Source organism: Apis cerana, linkage group LG6 (assembly GCF_029169275.1).
Source record: "Apis cerana isolate GH-2021 linkage group LG6, AcerK_1.0, whole genome shotgun sequence".
Lineage (NCBI taxonomy): Eukaryota > Metazoa > Arthropoda > Insecta > Hymenoptera > Apidae > Apis > Apis cerana.
Window position 1 is genome coordinate 985111 of NC_083857.1, and position 19927 is coordinate 1005037.

The window sequence follows — 19927 nt, forward strand, 5'->3', positions numbered from 1 at the left end:
TCGTATAATTAAAAGTTTTTCAAAATAATCAAAATAACTTATAAAATTGAAAACAATATAAGATATATTATAAATATTTATATTAAATCTAAAGATTTAAAAAAAAAATTAAACAGTAAAGTTAAAATTCTTTTCAAAAAATTCTGTTTTAATTTGAAATTAGTTATTTATTTTAATTCACGATTTTTTTAAACAATATTAGATTTGTTTTTTACAATATTCTGTCATTGGAAAAAAAAATATTCTTGTTACAAAGATTCCTTAAATTCTTCACATTAAAACCATTTTTATAGAAAAAGAATCTGAAATTTACCTTGACATATCTACCTTCTAAAATGAATGTTGACCAAGCGAGTGATATTAATTGTTTTATATTTCTTTGTTTTGTTTTTTCTTTTTTATACATCATATATTTTCATCGCAGCATAATCTTGTAAAATATCGTTTTACAGTAGGCGCATGAGATATGAATAATGGTTGTTCGTGCTTATTCATTTGTGTTGTATAGCCGCAACGCTTGTCGTATATATAATATAACATATTTTCTAACATAGTGAATGTTCTATTAATGTTCTATTATATAAATACATCAGACTCTTTAATTATTTTCAATAATATATTTGTTGAATAATGTTTTATGAAAAACAATTAAAGATATTTATTTTTTATCACATTTAATTTCTTTTTGTTAACAATTTTTGATAATTTTAATAATCATTTTTATAATAATCTTCAAGATAAAGTTTATATTACAATAAAATTAAATAATAAAAAGAGAAATTATTAATGATTTAAAATTATTTTCATTTATCTTTTGGAGAATTATTTTTATAATCCATAACATCTTATCAAATTTAATTTATGCAAAATTTTAATAATTTGTGTAAATCTACATTAAAAAACTTCCTAAAAATGATTCGAAATTTCTTATATAAGGAATTATTAATGATATACAATGAAGTATTAATGTATGGAATCATGAAACATTTTAGGAAAATTAATTTTAGAGATCAAGACAAACATAATATAAAATAATATACAAAAATATCATTGAAATTTATTTATAAGCAATTTATGTATATATTAGATCAAGCGATAGACTGAAATATTTCGTCACTATACAGTGATTTGAATTTATAGAATAAAAATAAATAGGAATAGAAATAATTTTGGTAAAAAATATTATTAATAATATTAAATAAATTTATATTCTTGTAAATATTTTATGAAATTTTTTAATTAAATGATTAATTAATAAAAAATATTATTTATTTTATTAACGAATTTATTGATAACAATTTAGATTAATAAAGGTAATTAATAACAAAATAACTTAGAAAATTGTAATTTATAAAAAAATAAATGTTAAATTTAAATAAAAAAAATTCATGATTAACATGATTAATATTATTTTAATTTTAATTAATATTATTTTATGTAATTGCAAATAATTATAAAGATTAATTCATTCGGAAGAAAAGAAGTTTTTGTAAACATTAAACAGATACCTTTTGTTACAATTCCATAAGATAATAGAAATCTTAAAATCAATAAGAATTTCATATAATATATTTTTGTAATAATGTAAAATACTTTTAATAATATAAAAAAATTAGAATGTTGAAGTAAGAAATCTGAGATTTTATATTTAAATATGTCTCAAATTGTATTATCTTACATATGATTTTTTAATAATTTAAAAGGAAAAAATTTCATAATATGATTATACATGTACATACCAACAAAATATATTAAATACAATAAAAAAAATATATTTTGTATATATCGAATTAATGATATCGTATTTCATTATCATATTAAACATTATCAGATTTAATATAATTCTTTCTACTAGTATTAAAATTAATTATTAATAATGAAATATAAATTTTAAGTGAAAATCTGCAGATTTATTATTAAATAAAATCTTCTTTTTCTGTGGGGAAAAAAAATATACAAATTCTATAATTGTATCTGTTTCTTTCTTTATAGAAAAATAGCTCACAATATATAACTCCCAGATATTTTGACAGAATGAAATAGATCTATCTTTGTCACATTTCACTGTCATTTCATTTCATTTCACTTTCCGCCTCGTTTCATCCAACACAAACTTAAATTGCTTATAACTTAACGAATAACTCAACCATCTTTGTATACCAACTTTTACGTTGTTTATTTTGGCCTCTAGAATCGATTCTCCAAAAATATCTCATGAATATACATATATGTATCACTTTATATTATATATGTATGCTATTTGATTATAAGTTAAAAATGAATATTTCTTGTATAGATCAAGATTATAAAAATTATTTTTTCATTCATATTTTTAATGTTTTTTATTTATTCAAAATCTAAAATGTCTCTGATCATAAGCAAACTCTATGAATGGAATAAATGTGAGAATCAAACGATGAGAAATAATCTAACTTAAGCTAATTTTCAAATGCAATAACAATGACATAGATAATAGCTTATCATAATTTTCAATACCATAATATTTTTTTTACGATTTATATCAAATAAGTTTATATGTCATCGAATTTGAGAATCATATGTTCTCCGTTTTTTACTCGTAATTACCTACATTCGTTTTTAAAAATTTATTCTATGAATATTCTCATCGATAATTATAACTGAGAAATCCAAAAAAAAAAAAAAACAATTTTTTATTACCTAATTTTCCTTTATTTTATTTTTCTCTTATTATTTGACATTCCTTTTTATATGTATCTATATATCTGTGTTTGAACGTATTCATTGATGTAGAAATTAATTTCTACACGTTTCACAAATTAAGTTAATATTTCATGAGGGAATTTCGAAGAGCGATTTGCCATATATGTACAAATATTAAATTTTCCTCAACTAATATTTGTTACATCAATTTATAGGAAATTACACGAAGTAAATGGTAACACGATTAGTCAATCGGTAAACAACTCCGATTTGAATAGTTCGTTTGAGTAGTCTAGAATTTGGAGAATTCTGCCCATCTTAATAATCCAATCTTCAAGCCAGTAGTTGAGATTAAAACTTTATCGAGCTACTGGCACGGGTCAAACCCAAAGGAATACGACATCTATGTCAATGACTTGCTTCTGCATCGTGTTATATTATAAATTTATGACAATGTCTAGTGAAATTGTACACATTGTCATTTCTAACAATATATGATCTCTAATATTAATCTTTTTTTTATGTATGAAATATTCAATTTTTTTATCAACAATTTTAACAATAGATCAAACTGAGATTAAAAACAACATCGAAATGAAAATAATATTGTAAATAATTTAAAATCAATTATTATCACAAATTTTATGATTATCTAAATAATAAAGCACAGAAATTTAAATCCTGATATAAATATAAACAATAAATAAAATAGTTTTTCGATTCCTCAAACTAATTTTTTAGTTAGTATTTCAAATTATAATGTAAATATTCCCATTGCCAATAAATAATTTTTCATTTGTTTCATTCTTAATTTGATTTTTTTTTTAAATATTAAATATTAAATAGCAAATACTATAAAAATTTATTGTTTGAATATATAATATTTTTCCGATCTTCCTTATATTTTATAAATGAAAATATGAAAATAATATATCATGATTATATTTAAAAAATTATAATAATATAAAATAGTAATACTTTTAATTAACATGAATTTTATTTAATAAAATATAGAAATAAATTATATAAACCTTTGTATTATTGTTTATAATTCTATTTAAAAATATTATTCATTATTTTTAACATAAACTGAACTGTGTTATATATAAATGAATCTAGGAATTTTATTACACTATATTAGGAATTTTATTAATTAAGTAGAAAAGAAAACGTTCATCAATTTCAATGACATTGAAATTTCTTGGACATACTTCGCGAAGTAATCAAGAAGATAGGATAAATGAATATTCTCCATGAATATTCTGCTTTATAAATCTAATCAAATTTAACCTAAATTTAATACAAATTCTTAATAATATTAATATTAAATGTTTAATGTTAAAAAATTTTTTATATATATTTTTGAAATTAATATTGAATTTATATAATAGAGTTTAGTTATATTTTATTTAATAAAATTTATATGTATATGTATATGTATATATAGAGAAAATTCATTAATAATATTATTTTTGACAATATAATTATTCAACATATTTATTCAACATATTCATATTCTTACTCATACTCATATCTGAAGATTAATAAAGTATATTTATATAATATTCCTATTTTTATTCATAGAATATGTTGATTTAAGTTTAATGACAAAATCTAACATATTCATTATAAAATATTTTCTAAACCATAATCTTTCTATTTCTTGTCTCGTGTAATAATAAGAAAAAGCCATAGAAGAAGAATCACATCACAAAAATTTAAAAAGATAATATAAAATAATATTAATAAAAATTGGCAAAATAAATTATGATATTTATAAATACGATCGAAATAAGAACAAAAAATTATATAAAGAAATTTATTGTATCGAGATATATACATTTAATGCATATATATTTTTTTGATAGAAAAAAAAATTTTCTCAAAATTGATTTTTTCAAAAAATTGTAATACTAAAATAATAATATATTTAAATAATGTAAATAACGTATTATATATAAAAAAAATTATTTTAAATTTTTTATTTATTTTTTTTTTTTACAAAATATTAATTTTTTAATTATATCTATCTTATCTAAAATCTATAACAAATATCGCATTCTGTCAATATTAACTGCTGGTCAATTAATATCTGTCACTATCATTAAATGAACGATTTTTTGTTAATATTATTTATGTCATGTTATCAAGTATATCAAAAAAGTATGTAAAAAAAGCGATTGATAATTTTCCTTAATATTACCTATATAATTCCCACTCATACCAAACCAAAAAGGATTTGATCGATCTTGATATTTCCGATACTTTTCATACTTTCCGAATTATGGAAAATGAATAGAAGTCTTGACCGACCTTGCTCTTAAGATTTCAGATATATCTTACCATCATCTCAATCAAGCTATCACTCATTTTTGAACGATAATTATACTGTTTCCGGGAATATAAACAAGTTTTATATATATCTTACAATAATATAAGTCATGTGAGAAGTATAATATCAGAAAACTATATTCACTTTAAATCAATTAAATCAATATATTTGTAGTGTTTAATTTTTTAATATTAAAAATAAAAAATTAAATATATTATTAGTAAAAGATATATATTAGATATATTATTAGCAACAAAATATTAATATTATTATATTGAATTTTAAAAAATATTATTTTTATAATTTTTGAAATAGTAAATAGTAAAGTGTTGCATATGACAATTTTTGATAACAATTCAATATAGACAATAACAATTAACAATATAGACAATTGTAATAATAAAGTATAATGGACATAATCTTTAATTTAGTTGAAAATTAAATTGATACATAAAAAAATTCAACAAATAAAATATAAATTCAAAAAATATAAACATATATAATAAATATAAATATATTTTTTCAACACTAAATATAAATCTATAAAAAAATTTAGAATAATTAGATAATAATAATAAAAATATTCTTTTTAATAAATTTCTTCTTAATAAATTAAGTTTCTTATTAATAAATTATAAATCAAATCATTTATAATTTGATATCAACATTTTTATAATACATCAAATCATTAAATCAAAAATCATGTTTTGTTAGATAATTTTTCTTGCTTAATTTTAAATATCATATATTTTATTCTTATTGATTTGCATTAATATAATGTTTTTTTTTCTTTTTCTGCATTCTTTTAACTGTTCCAATTTATGTTAATAATTTTCTTCATTACAAATTAATATTTTATTCTCCAAAAATAAAGCTTAATATAAATATATTTAAAAAAAAATTGAATTTGAAAATATCAATATAGATACTAATATAATTTAATAACTTTTTGATTTTGTTCAGTAAATTATATGAGTATCAATTTCATGATGAATTATAGTTATATTTTTAAAATAAATAATTATATTAATATTTAATATTTAGGATGTACAATAATACACATAGCGATATTTGAAATGAAAACAAGTGTAAATATAATGATTTTTAATAACAATTTAATCTATATTTTCGAATTGGTCAATAAGTTTTCAGATTGGTTTTTGATACAATAAAATGAGAAAAACAAATTGCAATAAATATTTCAATATTTTTTAAAAATGAATGACATGTTTTGATATTATACTTCTCACATACAATAATCCTAATCCTAAATTGTAATATATCATAAAATAAATCAATTTAAATAACGAGTAGTTAATATATAAGATTTTAAAAAAAAAATTATATTGAAACTTTGCAAAATGTGAACTTTCAAATACGATTTTTGTCATTGTCCACAATCGACTTTGAGTCGACTGATTGTGAGTCTCAACAATGCCTGCAAGATATCAAACATATGCGAGCCACGTACGTCCACAAACAGGAAAGTAAGTTTCCACTAATTTGAAAAATTCAACAAGACAATTTCGAGTAACAAGAAAAGTCGCATGAATCGAATCGTCTCAAAAGGAACGAAAACAATCTGACAACAAAGTTCCAGCGATGGTATACAAAAAGAATACTTGTTACAAAGTGTTATCATGCACTGACTAGTTCCACGAATGGAATTGTCACGAATGCGGAGGAGGATTAAGTTTGAGGTGTCGCGCCAAGTTTATGCACGGTAGTCGATTAGCAATTCTATCGAAGCTCGAACTTAAGAGGTAGTAAAGCGCTAATTAACGTTGTCGAGTCATGGAAGGTCGTGACTACGAATCGTATACAATACGTGACCACTTGGAACGTGTATATATATATAACAATTTCATCGTTTCCTTTATCATGCATCCAGTGATACCGTTCCTATCATAGCGCATTTTTATTTGGCCAAGTTTTAATTTTCTGAATCATAATTCGATCGGTCATTTCACTTGCTATTGGCTACAAATTTTCGTGTTCATATCCGCACAAATTGATGATATTTTATGACAGGGAACGATTTAGCAATAATAAAATTTCTGTTCAATTATTCTTCGTGGTTATTATTAGAAGATTATAGTGTGATTAAATAATTGAAGAAGAATTAAAGTATCGATTAATTCATTTATCATTACTGTTATTGGATTTAGAGAAAATAGAGTTTAATTAGCTCGCAACCATCTTTGATTAATATACACAATCATATTATACACAATACGTACGAAGTGAAAATGAATATTTTATAAAATGTTTTTTTGTATTGGCAGTATTGCTACAATTTTTTCTATTGAACTATATAACTAATAGTTCTTTATTATTAGTTGAAACTTTACATATCGTGTCAACTTTACATATACATATAGTGACAAAACTTTACATATAGTGACAATTTAGACGTTTTTATATAAGTTCAGGTACTTTTCATTCAAGTTTTTTTAAGAAAAGTTTTTCTAAAAAAAATTAATTTAACTATCTTAAAAAAAATTTTTATTTAATTTTTAAAGAATTATTATGAAATCAAAATAAGCATTTTGAAATAATAAATATATATTAAAAAAAATTGCTTTAATATTAGAACATTCAATACAATTGAAAAGAGCATTTTTATATTCTTAAAATTATTCGAAAAAAATATCGAAAAATAAAATTAAATGCTATTATATAATATTATATATTTTATATTCTTATATTATTTTTATATATTCATATGCATTTGCAAGTTGTAATTGCATTTAATAAATATTTTTATTCATATAGATAGATTTCTCAAATAGATTTCTTTGGTATTCTGCAGTGTATAAAAAATTTATAATATATGTCACAAATACAAACTAAATAATTTACGAAACATTTTAACAGTTTTCATAATATTTTTTCATATTTTAAATCTGCTATTTGCAGCAATAATATTCAAATTTTACTAAACTGAAAAATAAATAAAATGAATTAATAATTAAAAGTAAGATTTATTATTTTTTTCGTGAAATTAATAAATTAAAAATAAAAAATATCTATTAAAATTTAGTAAAAATGTTTAAATTAAATATAAAATTGAATGATTTGTATTATATAAATTATTTATTATATCAATTTTTTTTTCAAGGAAATAGATAAATATTTTAAAATATTCTTCAATTTTTCTTCAATAAATTTTGTAGCATTATTGCTGTATACAGTAATTTTGATATTAATTTTAAATAATATGAAAAAATATAATAAATATATGTTAGCTAATCATAGTTTATATAAAATTATTTTTGTTAAATCCAAAAAAGTTTTATAAATATTATTAAGCAATTTTTGTCATAAAAAAATTATTATATTACATATGTAACATATATAACATAATATATGGTATAACATATATAATATATATAACGAATATATTTTTATTAATAATTATATAAATGATCTAAATATTATCTATAATTATATTATAAAATAATTATATCTAATCAAATTATAAAGTTATAACGAATCTTATATCTGGATAAGATTTTTTCTTACGAATCATTTTTTTTTCTTTAATTGATATATACATATTTGTCAATTATATATATATTGATTGATTTAATTTTAACAGATTTTTTAGAAATTTTATTATTTTAGAGAAATCTTTTTTACTCAATAATTAAATAATTTATATATTGTAATAGATATATATAGAATGAATATATATAGAACTAGAAAAAAATATAGTTTATGTAACAAATAAAATACAGTATTTTTTACAAATTAACTTTATAATAATGTATTATAATAATATTCTTTTGAACATAAATAAAAAGTATGTATTAATTAATGCTATTAAAAGTGTATTCGAATATTTCTAAACGGTAATTTATAAATTATCCTGAATTAAATATTTAGTTTATCGAGTTTAATTAGACCAAGAAAAAAGAAAATTAGTTATTTTTAGTTCTAATCATAAAATGCTATTGCAATAGTATAACAAAATATATATAAATCTAGTTATTTATTAATTCATTTTTAAATAAATCTTGAATCGAATTGCAATTGAATTTATCTCTTTTCCAACAAATTTCACTTTGAAACGTTCATCCATGTTTCACGATACTCGTAGCATGCTATAAATACATAGCCTAAGGATCCTCGTAACCGAAGTTATTTTATCGAACCAACCTTCTTTTCCTTCGAAGAAAAGAAAGAATAAAGAAACGGTGCTAGTTTACGTGACTAGCCATTCCAATACATTTCCTGGAAATACATTTGAACCAATACATACTCGTAAAACATTAATCTCAAACTTACCCATAACCCGTGATATACGATTGACATTTTCAATCATAACGATTAAAGCCTCTTGAGTGCGAGAATCCCGCATCTAACCGTCGTAGTTGCTCATTTCTCCTCTATGATAAGAGCCAATCGCGCGGAACGCTCTCCTTCAACTCGTCGATTCGCCAAATTTACATGTCCGACCGTCGTTTTACATGATAATACAGGCCTCGATCGATCCGCATGAATATCCTGTCCCGAACATCGATTTCTTCGTCTCGTCACGTACCGATATTTCCAAACAATAATCTCACGTAGAAGAAAAATATATGAACGACGACAGTGCTCAGAGAAACGATTCTTATTCCAATAACTCTGTAGGACTATTTCGGGAGTTTTAGTTGATTTCAGGATTGCCTTTGATATAGAGAGTAGAACATAGGAGAATCATTAGGGAACGTGATCTCGAGTATTTTGCAGAATCGTTGAAATATTATAGTTGATATGTTTTAGGAAGATGTTTTTCGTTGAATTTAACCGAGAATCTCTTTTTTTCTGTATTTAAGTAGTGTGTCTTCGTTCATCTTACTGATGAATGGAAGATATCTGAAATTATAAAGGATAATTTTATTGTAGAAATTATTTGCTAAATTTTTCAGTTTTTAATAAAAGTTTAAATTTTTTTTATTTAAAAAAAAATTAATTGTAAAAAAAATTGAAATTTTGTGATAATTATTATTTAAAAAGATACTATTCTCCAATTTCTTGCATTGTCAAGATCATCATTCTAAATTAATTGTAAAGATTTTATTTACCAATCATCATTCATTAAAAAATTACTAAAAAAATTATTTAAAAAAACATTTTTTTCGAAAGTTTAGATTAAATTAAATCAAATTAATTTTAATTTATTATTATAGTCTCATGATGAAATTAAGAAAACTAAGTCAGATTCCAAGACATTAAATTTGCTAACGATTAAATATTTTTAATTTTGATTTGATGATTGAGAATACAGTAAAATGTCATTGAGATCAAAGTATTATATCTATTTGTAAATATTTATTTACATTATTAAGAACAATTTTATATTTAGTGAATAAATTCATCAAGCGTTGATGTTTTTAATATTCTATTCTATTCTATTATTTCAATATTTATTGAAATAAATATATTTTTATTACATTAAATGATTTGTAAAGTTAGTCATTTAAAACTATTAAAAATAAAAATTTTATTAAATATAAAATTTAAGAAGAAAGAGAGAAGGACAAGTTAATAATTTCAATATTCGATTTATGATGTAAAAATCAGGAAATTGATAATTAATATAATTATTAATATAATAATTAATAATTTATAAAAGTATTATGTAAATAATATTTATTTTAAAAAATATTATTTAAATAATATGACAGCAATGAAAATTATTTAAATGAATTCGAATTCTTTTCCATAACTACTTCAGACTATATCTCAACAATTTTTAATTTATTTATAAAATTATACAAAACTTTTATTTATACAAAAATACAACTATATCCTCTGAATCCTATTTCATGAAAAAAGAAATTATAATCTCACAAAATTATAATGAACAACAGATTTTTAATTTTCATTTTTAAAAAAATTCCGTATTACAATCTTTGATTGATGAAAAAAAAATTTCGATGACAAAATGGTGGCTGGTATATAATTTGAAAATTCAATATTCTTGAAATATAATCAGAAACCAATAATCTGATCGAACAGGCGTTTCACGATGATTGAAGTTCGCTTTGATACAGAGACAAACTGGATTTCTAGTGAGCCATAATTTATAATTAAATCTTCATTAAAAGCGGTATAACAGGTTTCTACTTTCTGTTTTTCACGTTTAATTATGCTCGAACGTGCTGAATTTCAAGCCCATGTCTCATACGATTTATTTTCTCTTTTATAGGCCATTATATGCATATTCAATTTCAACCAATAAATTTCTGGTGATCGTCAATGCGCCATATATGATTCCAATTTATCATTTAAATATTTTTTTCTTAAATTTCCATAATTCCGTGCATTGTCTGATTCGTTATTATTACAAAAAGATTGAATTTCAAAAAGATTAGATATTCTTTTCAATTATTAAAAAATTAATTAAAAAATCAAAAAAATTAAAGTAATTAATACGAAATAATTAATGGGATAATATAAAATATATAAATTATATAAATTACACTATAAATTATGAGAAAAAGATAGTAAGATTATTAAATAAAAATTTTTATATTTTTAAAAAATATATAATCATTTCGTATAATTTTATTATTATTTATTAATTTCGTGCTTTAAATTTTTTATAATGAAAAGAATGAGAATAAAAATTGAAATTTTTATTAGTCTAAAAAAAAATATTTAATTTATTTTTTCTGCTAAATGTATTATATATTATACATTAAATTAAAATTAAATTTAAAACTAAAGTTAATTTTTATATAACTAAATATTTTACTTTGAAATCTTCATTTTGTTTTAAAATTCTGTCCTAAATGATTCATATTTATTTAAATAATTTTATATTTCATGCCTCACTTATATTTTCATATTTTAACATTTAGTAATTGTAAAATTAAAATTTTCTTCTCTTTTACCTTCTTTCTCTTTTTCGTCTAAAAACCATTTTCATTTTTTCCACTTCATTCTTTTTAAATTTAAAAACATTTTCGAGCAAAATTTACTTAACAAAATGAAAATGAAACTTTCTTTTTATAATGAATCCATTTTATTGCACGATTTTTTTTTGCGAAATTATAACAATTTTGGAATCAATAAATTTTCAATAAAAATTTAATGATTTTAATTCTTTAATTAAAAAAAAGAAGGTTAAATAAATTATAATTTATTATCTATTATTTATTATGTATATAAATAATAATAAATTATATCTTAAAGTTTTATTTTTCATTTAATTAAAAAGATATATTATTAAAATAATAATGTGAGACTATCAGTTTATAAATGTAGAAAATTTATATTTTTGTAATTAAAAAATTGTTTCCTTAAAAATTTTTGTTTTTTATTTATTATCATTAATTTTATTGGAAAAGTGTAAAAATAATATTATCTTCAATGAAATTCATGAGTTTAGTTTTTATATAAATTTTTAATTATAAATATACTTTAAATAAAATACAATATCTTACGAAAGTGTTTCAACACTATCAAAAGAATTCAATCTAAAAATCTATTTTAACGAAATTTGTTACGCAGAATATAATGGAATATTATATTTATACGAAGTAATTTCTTTTTTCGGCGAAAACTCTCTTTAAAGAGATAAAATTCACTTTTAAAGCATTTTTTTATATTTTGAATATGATTTATATTTGAGAATATTTGCTTTTTACAGCAAATAGAACATTAAAATCTGAATATTTTATAAAGTATTAATATATTCAAAGATATAGTTGGAGGATCGATTAAAAACCGCAAGAAACACAAAAATTGATATATAAAAATATCAATCTTTATTAAATTACAAAATTAAAGTTATTATTATATATATATAAATATTATATAAATAAACTTTAATTATATAAATTAAAATTTACATTAGATAAACTAATGATAATGAAGTGATATTGCGATAGAGAGGCACAGTTTATCATTGCCACTTCGCTTCATTTAACATAAATTTAAATTGCTTGTAATTTAATAAATAACTGTCAACAAGTGATATATTTTTGTATAATAAAATTTGTGTTTGTTTGTTATAATTGATTCCAAGAATATATTACAATTAAATAATACAATAATCATTTAAATTTTCGTTATTTTTCTCGTATCATTGCAAAGTTATATTTTAAAAAAATAACAAAAAGTTAAAAGTCCATTTTATTCTTTCCGGAGCGATATCTTATTAAAAGAGATATTATATTGCATATAATTTTGATATTCATTTTTTTCGGTAATTATAATAAATAAAATATTTTATTACTAAATATGTATATTTTTATTCAATTTTACTTAGTGAATGTACAAATATTTCCAAACTGCTATATTTCTATTTTACATTAATAACGAATTTATTTTTTATTTTATAATATATATTTTATAATATTATATAATTATATAATAGTGTGCTGTTTCTGTTCAATTTTTAATGATAAATTTTAGTCGAAAATTATCACAAATAGAAGTAAGAATAAAATTTCTTATTTACGCGATACAATTTTCAATTTTGATTATGTTTCCAGTAAACGAGTAAAATTAATTAAACAAATGAAACGCCATCAGGTGTTCATACACAGCGATGTATTATTCATGAATATAATTACCGGTAAATCATTACTGCAATATGGTTGAACATTACGAAATGAAATTAAATTTTTAAAGTGCAATAAGAAGTTTATTAAGATAATATTTCACAAAAATCTAAATTAATAAAATTATCTCATAATTTATTTATCAATGATTATTATATAATATTTATAATATATAATATATATAATAATATAATATTTCACAAAAATCTAAATTAATAATAAAATTATCTCATAATTTATTTATCAATGATTATCAAAAGAAAACAGATAAATGATTATTTTATGTATGTAAACATCTAAATTTTATACTCAATATCCGAATATAAAATTACTTTTATACTACGTAAAAGTAATAAATTAATAACACTTTGATATTATCAAATATAATGTTATTGAATGATACATGAAACATGATACATGTTATAACTATTTTATAGTAATAAGTTTCTTTTTTCCTTATTTTTCTTTTTTCTTTTTCAGTGATTTTTCTCACAGATTAAAAAAACTGATTATTATTTAATTTATATATTAGAGAATGTTCAATTACCACAATCAATCTATTAATCCGTTTATCAATTAAATTTTATATTTATAAATGATTTAATACTATAATTTCTAATAAATGAATTATTATTATTATATAAATTATAATTTGCAAATAATTATTTTATACATATATATTTTTTTGATGTTTGTTATGTATTTTTTTTATATAAATATAAAATAACTTTAAAAAATTTCAAATTATAATTAAATAAGATCTAATTTTAGAAAAATTGTTGGTTCAATATATGATCCAAAAACATATTTTAAGAATATGGATAATTTTCGATTACATAGAATATAGATGAAATATAAAATGTATTAATATCTTATATGAGATTTTTCAATAATAATTTATTTAATTGGACACGATACATAAAAATTTGACTCTTTAATTTTACATATTATTTGAATATTTTTGGCAATTATTATAATACTAAATAAGATATTATTATTTTATTTCATTTTCCATATGCATTTACAGCAATATCTTTCCTATTAGTTTTTTTTTTTTTGAAATGAAACTTAAGATCAAAATTCAAAAAGTATAGTGATTATTTTATTCAATTTTTATATTTATTTCATATATTTTAAAACTTATTTTATTTTATTTTATATTTTATTTTATATTAAATTTAAGTAATTTTTATTAATAATTTAAGTAAATTTAAATAATATGTATAATGTACAACATATATATGTATAATAAATTATATATGCAGAATATACTATAAAATATTCATGTAGATATTTTTATCTCCATCATATCGTTTTCTCATTTTATTTATGTATTTGTTTGTTTATTTTATTTAACATAAACTTTAATTGTTTTTAATAATTAAATCTTTATCAAAATCTTTGTATTTGTTTTTTTTTGTATAATCATATAATTTCTAAAATCAATCCTTTATAAAATAAATCGTATAAATATATTTATATCCAATATAATTATATAACAGTAATTAAAATTATTTTATGTACATTTTCTGAATTCAATAAATCAGATTTAAAATATCATAAAATATCATATAATATAACTATATATGGCTGTATATAGCTGAAATATAACTGTTTCTGAAAAATATTACATTTCCCAAATATAGATTTTCTCATAATGTTTTCATAATTTCCGTATAAATATCGCTTTACCGTTATCGCTCGAAACATTTATCTTTAAATTATTCAAATACTTTCATATTTATTAATATTTAATTTATATAAATCTATATTTTACTTTTGATGAATATACCATATTTTTAAAAATTTATTTTTAAAAATATTTTTATGAAATATATATATTATACATATTTATTGATTTACAATCATTAATAATATTTTTATTGATTCTGCATTATAAATCTTTATTTAAAAATAATCTTGTTAATATCATTCAAGTATTTAAAAAAATTTCATGAAATATTCTATTATTTTTAAAAACTTATCTAATAATTTTTTATAATTTTTATAGAATAAATATAGAACAAAAATATGAAAATTGTAAATTTATTTTATTTTTCTTATAATTATATATACTATAATTATAATTATAAAAATTTATAATTTTATTTCTTGAAATTTAAAAATTATTTATTTTTTTTTGTAATAGAATCGCAAAAATATGATTTCTTTTTTAAATTTTTTCCGTTTTTCCTTTCACTGTAACTTAACAAAAATCATTAAAGAAGTATAAATTACGAAGAATAGATATAATTTGATAAAAAAAATCTTGGGATTTAATGCTATTATCTAATGATTGATGCTTCCTCAACCGCTTTGAATCTTTGAATTTTTGAATCTTTGAATCCTATCCTGATATTGATATACATAACTAGATGTTTAATAAAAGTAATAAATTTAATTGATTCAAAAATTAACTTTTTTTTATTATACATATATTGTAACTATTGATTATTTATTTTTCTCGATTTTTTTTTTGTTTTAGAATTTTGATTGTAAAATTATACATAATTCTTTAGATACAGAAATATTAATTCAATATAGATTTGCTATTCACTAAAAAAACTTATCAAGCAAAATGATTACATATATTTGATTATATCAAATATTTAAAATAATTATAATTTATATTATAACAAAATTTATATTTATAATCGAAATAATTATTTATATTTGTACAATAATTTATATTTATATTATAAGTTTGAAGTTTTTAGAAATGTATTTGCATTACTTATCAATTATTATTTAAAATAAAAATAAAATGTTAATCTACAATTTCATTTTAAATAATAAAGTAAAAAGTAAACAAATTATATATAGAATTAATAAAAATATAATAACAAACAATTGCTATCATAATGATATCCAACAATAATAATTTTTAATAATAATTTCTGTCTAAATTTGGTAATAAAAATTCAATTTTTACTTAAATTTTTATTAATCTGACATTATAAATTATAAAACTGTAATATACCTAATTTAATTCTGTTTATGTTACTATTTCAATGTAGTGGAATAGAGAAGCGATTTCTGCGACACGTCGTGACGTGTTCACAGCATCAAAGAGAGAGCGCGAGACTGAAGGACTATTATCCCGATTCATCGAGACTCTTCCATCAACCTGGATCATTCTGGCACCCTTTTCCATTCACTTTTGATCGATCTGTCTCTCCTTTTGGTTAGACCTCTTGTTCAAAAACGTATAAGCATGTCAATGTACGATCTTCAAAGATATATATATCTCATTGTCATGTGATGTGCCGGCTTTTCATCACTTTTTTTGTTTATGACCGATTTACGTTTTACGGGATTTAACTCGATCATCGTACATGACATTATCGTATAAATAGCATCGAAAAATACGTAAATTATTATATCTCTAAATGAAAATTTAATTATAAGTTACTTTAAATGTCATTTGTATCAGATTTTAGAATTTAAAAAGTATATGTATAATATATTATAATATGTATAATATAATAATATATGTATAATATATATAATAATAGTACAAGTATAATGTTTAGATATTCATGAGGCTTTGAAAAATTTCTCTCTGAAACATTTATTTGGTTTTTCAATAAAAGTTTGACATAGTAAGACAAGTTATTTCTTCTTGTTTCTAAGAAAGTGAAAAATATAGGCAAGCGATGATTTAAAAATGATGATCTGAAAGAGTGATCAATCAAAGAACTTAATTTTTAATTTTGCAATTTATTAATAATTTAAGATTGGAAGAAAGCATGTAGAAGATAAAATCAATAATATTTCATGCGTTAAAATATAAATTATCACTAAATATTGACAAACTTTCGATTTTCGATCTATTTTATCTCCATTAAGGAAAGATATTAATAAAAATTCTTTTGTTAACAATTTTGTTTTAAAACGAGGTAAATATAATGAGCAGAAAATGGAATGGAATCAAATGATGAGATAAAATAGATTTTTATTCAGAAAATTTTAAGAGATTTAATTTATTATTCATTAGATAATTTATTTATATCGATATAAATTTCTTTTTTTTTTCTTTCTTTTATAATATCATTATTTAAAATGTAATCATTCTGTATATTTAGTTTGTACGAAAAATGTTTGAAAAATTTTCTTATTACAAAGAGGAAACTATCAGAGGAAATCAAATACATTCTTAGAGTTTTAATTAAAATTGCTTTATTATTATTCAAAAGATTTTATTCTCAAAATGACATCAAAAGGAAATCTTGCCTTCTACGCAATTAGATATTTTTAATTCTTATGCTTTCAGGCTTTTTTATAGTATTCATATCAAAATAAAATGCTACAAAATAAATAAATATATATATATAAGTATATCTAAATATAATAAAATTTCTTTAATTATTTTTTTAATTTTTTGAAAATTTTTAAAATTTTGTCATCAAATAATGTTATGTTGTCATTATATATTCAACATCATATATACAAAGATGTTTAATATTATTATATTAAATGTGTATTAATGTATATCAAATGTATTATATATAAATATTTATTATATATTAATATATATTATTATATTATATATTATAAATTAATATATATTATGTAGTTATATAATAGTATATATAAATATATTAAATTATATTAAATTACATGAAAACAATTTTTTAACTTAATAAATGTTTCATATTGTTGCATTTTTATTAATATATTTAAATTAATATTAATTTTTATAAAGTAGATAATAATTCACTTATATATACTATATAGAATGTATCGATAATATAAAAATATTAAATTAATAATTTTTTTCTATTTCGTTTTCAAAAAATCAGAATAAATAACTAATTAATGTTTGAAACCAATAAAAAAACAGTAAATTATATAATATAATTGAGTAAAAATATAATTGAGAATATATAATTGAGAAAAAATATAAAATAAAATCATTTCATTTTCTTTATTATCACAATTTTTTGATTTAATCAATTAAATTAAGATTATTATTAAAGAGATTAATTTCTTGCGAATGTAAATATTCGAAATCAAATATAAATATAAGCAAATATTAATAAAGTACAACACATTTCAGATAAATACTAATCTCTTGCGTAAGTAACATATTTGAATTCAGATAAAGATGATATATATATATGAAATATATATATTATAATATTTTTTTAACATAATAATTAAAATATAAATTAATGCAATGAAATTAGTGTATTGAAATGTAATAATGCAATGATTTTATGATTTCACTTTTCAATAAGCTAGAAAAGATTATAAATTAAAGAAGAAAAATAAAAATTAAACGCAATTAAAGACAGAAACCAAGATTGACTTGTGAAGCGGTCAAGATAACTTAAATTTCATTTTCAATAATTTCAGCATTTTTAGCAACTTAAGTTTTAGTTGTAATTTATGAGCAAGTACAGTTTTCTTATATTTTTTTAAACTCCCATTAGCAACCGAGATATTATATATAATAGCGATAGCAATTTCACAAGTCACGCGCTAAATAGCTTGTGACGGACTATCCATAGAAATGTTATGTTTGGATTTTAACACAACAATCTGAAATATTTATAAAAATAATTGTTGCCTATTCAATTTTTCATTCTCTTTTTTTATATTTTATATATAATTCCGATACAATCAAATTTTAATAATTCGAAATTTTAAAAAAATTATCGAATAAAATCTTCGAATATTTTATCACAGTTTTTCTCTTAATAACTAAAATTAATAACTAAACTAAACAACAACTAAAAACATTCTCTTATTTGAATGAAAATTCAATATAGAAATTTTGTATAAAGATATATCTTTATGATATTTTTTCAATTATAAAGATGTAAAGAAAGAAAAATTTGTAAATGTCATTCAAAATAATTCATAAATTCGAAAGAAATAATATACAATTAATTATTATTAAATTATGATTAATAATAATTAATTGTAAATCATGATTATGATTTTATATAATTATTTCGAATTTTAAAAGTAGAAAAGATTTATATATGAAAATAAATAGGCTTATAAAAATTAATCTGAATTCGAGTAAAAGTAAAAATGCATTTAAATGTAGCAATCAATTTGAATTAAAGTTTATATTTCAATTTGAAGATTTTCATAATGGAACAGAAGATAATGAATGAAGATTATGATGAAATAATGTTTATGATTCATTTAATAATAATTCATTATGCTTTAATAATTGAATTAAAAACCTTTTATTTTTGTTAGAACCGTATTTTCATTTTAAAATATAAAAAAGAAATGAATTATGATACATTTATGTAAATTTGGACTATTTAATATATTTTCGAAGGAAAATTACGTAATTATATTCGTTTATATATGTTTAAATTTTTCAAATGTA

The 19927-nt window shown here is 19.3% G+C and overlaps 1 protein-coding gene across 4 annotated transcripts in view; it reads right to left on the reverse strand.

The window, feature by feature from the left end:
* LOC107993453 (5-hydroxytryptamine receptor 1) overlaps window positions 1-19927 on the reverse strand; it is a 386084-nt gene that overhangs the window by 272434 nt on the left and 93723 nt on the right. For 2 of the 4 annotated variants that reach the window (XM_062075896.1, XM_062075898.1), the window contains exon 2: window positions 9305-9877. The exons of the other annotated variants lie outside the window; for them this stretch is intronic. The gene's annotated coding sequence lies outside the window, so the exon portion shown is untranslated. The remainder of the gene's footprint in view (window positions 1-9304; window positions 9878-19927) is intronic. 4 annotated transcript variants of the gene reach the window in all.